The sequence below is a fragment of the Urocampus carinirostris genome, unplaced genomic scaffold, assembly GCF_059441175.1.
Source record: "Urocampus carinirostris isolate Australia breed hairy pipefish unplaced genomic scaffold, RoL_Ucar_1.0 HiC_scaffold_225, whole genome shotgun sequence".
Taxonomy (NCBI): Eukaryota; Metazoa; Chordata; class Actinopteri; order Syngnathiformes; family Syngnathidae; genus Urocampus; species Urocampus carinirostris.
Genome location: NW_028283322.1, coordinates 12,501 through 15,000, shown reverse-complemented (window position 1 = coordinate 15,000; position 2,500 = coordinate 12,501). Strand labels below are relative to the sequence as shown.

At 71.8% G+C, this 2,500-nt stretch overlaps 2 non-coding genes across 2 annotated transcripts in view; both read right to left on the bottom strand.

Annotated features, from left to right (window-relative positions):
* LOC148344877 (28S ribosomal RNA) overlaps positions 1–583 on the bottom strand; it is a 4,529-nt gene extending 3,946 nt beyond the window's left edge. The window contains exon 1 of the ribosomal RNA XR_015849038.1: positions 1–583. This exon is cut by the window's left edge and continues 3,946 nt beyond it. This is a non-coding gene — a ribosomal RNA (28S ribosomal RNA).
* Positions 584–1,147: 564 nt separating this feature from the next.
* LOC148344876 (5.8S ribosomal RNA) lies at positions 1,148–1,301 on the bottom strand. Its single transcript, XR_015849036.1, has one exon. It is a non-coding gene; the product is annotated as a 5.8S ribosomal RNA (ribosomal RNA).
* Positions 1,302–2,500: the final 1,199 nt, after the last annotated feature.

Genomic DNA, 2,500 nt, shown 5'->3' with positions numbered 1-2,500 from the left:
CCGGACCGGGGCGCGTGGCCGCGCCCGCCCCGGCCCCGTCCCCCGAGGGGGAGCGGGAACCGGGGACGGGACGCGACCGCCGCGCCGACCGACCGGCCGCCCTGGCGCCGCCGGGTTGAGTCCCCCGAGCAGACTGCGCGGGCCCCACCCGTTTACCTCTTAACGGTTTCACGCCCTGTTGAACTCTCTCTTCAAAGTTCTTTTCAACTTTCCCTCAAGGTACTTGTCGACTATCGGTCTCGTGCCAGTATTTAGCCTTAGATGGAGTTTACCACCCGCTTTGGGCTGCATTCACAAGCAACCCGACTCCGAGAAGGCCTCGCCCCGGCGAGCCGGGGGCCGCTACCGGCCTCACACCGTCCCTGGGCTGAGCCTCTATCAGAAGGACTCGGGCCCCCGAGCGGCGCCGGGCTAAAGCGGCCTTCCGTACGCCACATTTCCCTCGCCCTACCGCAGGGCGGGGATTCGGCGCTGGGCTTTTCCCTCTTCGCTCGCCGCTACTGAGGGAATCCTGGTTAGTTTCTTTTCCTCCGCTTAGTAATATGCTTAAATTCAGCGGGTCGTCTCGTCTGATCTGAGGGCGTGCGCGTAGAGCTGTGCGGTCGGGGCCGGCGCCGGGACCGGCGCCGCCGCCATACGGCCGTTGTGATCCGTGCGGGGATCCGCTTGCTCGGCGACCCTCGCCGAGAGCAGCCCCGCGCCGCACGGACACGCGACACCGACGGGCGGACGGACGCCGAGGCGCCGACCGGGACCTTTACCTGAGGAGGGCGCCGAGCGCCGCCGCCATACGGGCCGCCGCGCGGAGCCGCGCGCGCGGAGCACCTTCTCGGTATGCTAAGTACCAGCCGTACTCACCGGCAGCCGAGAAGCACCTCCGGACGCGCGGACGCGCGACACCGACGGGCGGACGGACACGGAGCGCCGCCCGAGTCTGTATTTGAGGGTACGAAGGGACGGGGGTCCCTGCGAAACCCCAGCCGCGGAGTGGGCGGGGACACGGGTCGCGCGCCACCCGCCGGGCGGACCGGCGGAATGTCGCGGAGGGCCCGAGCCTCGCCCGCGCGGACCGGGTTCTCGCGCCACCCGCCGGACGGACCGGCGGAATGTCGCGGAGGGCCCGGCCCGCGTCCGATCGATTGGAAAGCGCCGCTCAGACAGGCGTGGCCCCGGGGTAAAACCGGGGCCGCAATGTGCGTTCAAAGTGTCGATGATCAATGTGTCCTGCAAATCACATTAGTTCTCGCAGCTAGCTGCGTTCTTCATCGACGCACGAGCCGAGTGATCCACCGCTAAGAGTCGTACGTTTGGGCCCTTTTACGTCCGCCCGGGACGATCGGAGACAAATTCACGACAGGGTTTGTACCGGAGACGAACGCGCCGCGGGTGCCGTTCGGTCGCTCCCGCGAGCGAGCCCCTAACCCGCGGCGCGGTTACCGACGGGCGCGATACGCGCGACGCCGCGACGAGCCGAGCGGGTCGGGCGCGCGGCGCTGAGGCCGGCGCCCGGCGTCTCCCGCTCGGGGCCGCGACGGCGCCCGAGACGTGCGTCGGCCCGGGTAGGTCGGGCGCTCGGCGCTGAGGCCGGCGCCCGGCGTCTCCCGCTCGGGCCTGACACGACTCGGCGACCGGACTCGCCGGGTAGGTCGGGGGCTCGGCGCTGAGGCCGGCCCCCGGCGTCTCCTACCCGGACCCCGGAAGGCCATCCGACTTGGAAGCCCCGCCGCGCCGCGAAGCGACGCTTTGGGTGTTGCTACCCGTCAGCGAGTGGGTTTGGTTTACAAGGGCGGCGCGACCGCGCTGACACCGAGGGGGGACTGGCCCCCGACCCGGCCGCGGCCTGCCCGGACTATGGATGGACAGAGGAGACCGCGGCGGACCGCGCGGAACCGAACCCCCGGTGTCCGGAGCCCCGGGAGGGACTCCGGTGTCCGGGGGCCGGCCCACGCGCGCGCTACGCGGCCCCTCGAGGGCTCCGGCCGACGGACGCGTTTGGCCGGGGAAAAAGGTAGCCGGTGGGAGCACCGTTTCGTCGCCCTGAACCTTCGTCTCGGGCGGGCGTCCCGACGCCGCCGCCATACGGCCGTTGTGATCCGTGCGGGGATCCGCTTGCTCGGCGACCCTCGCCGAGAGCAGCCCCGCGCCGCACGGACACGCGACACCGACGGGCGGACGGACGCCGGGGCGCCGGCCCGAACCGTTACCTTTAAAGGACGGGAGGTCGTCGAGGCGAGTGCCGCCCCGGAAGCGCGCGCCGGAAGCGCGAGAACCGCGCCGAGCTAGGGTCGTCGGCAGAGGGGGATTCCCCGGTTACGGGGGTCCCGCGCACGGCCGCCGCCTTTCGCCCGTCGCTGGCGGTCGCCTGTCGTCGCGCCGCGCCGCGCTACTGGGGTCGTCGGACGAGCGCGCTACCCCGCTCGCACGGAGGTAGCGCGACATCGCCCGCCGCCTTTTCTCGCGTCGCGCCGCGCCGCGTGGCGCCCGCCGAACTCGCTCCGAC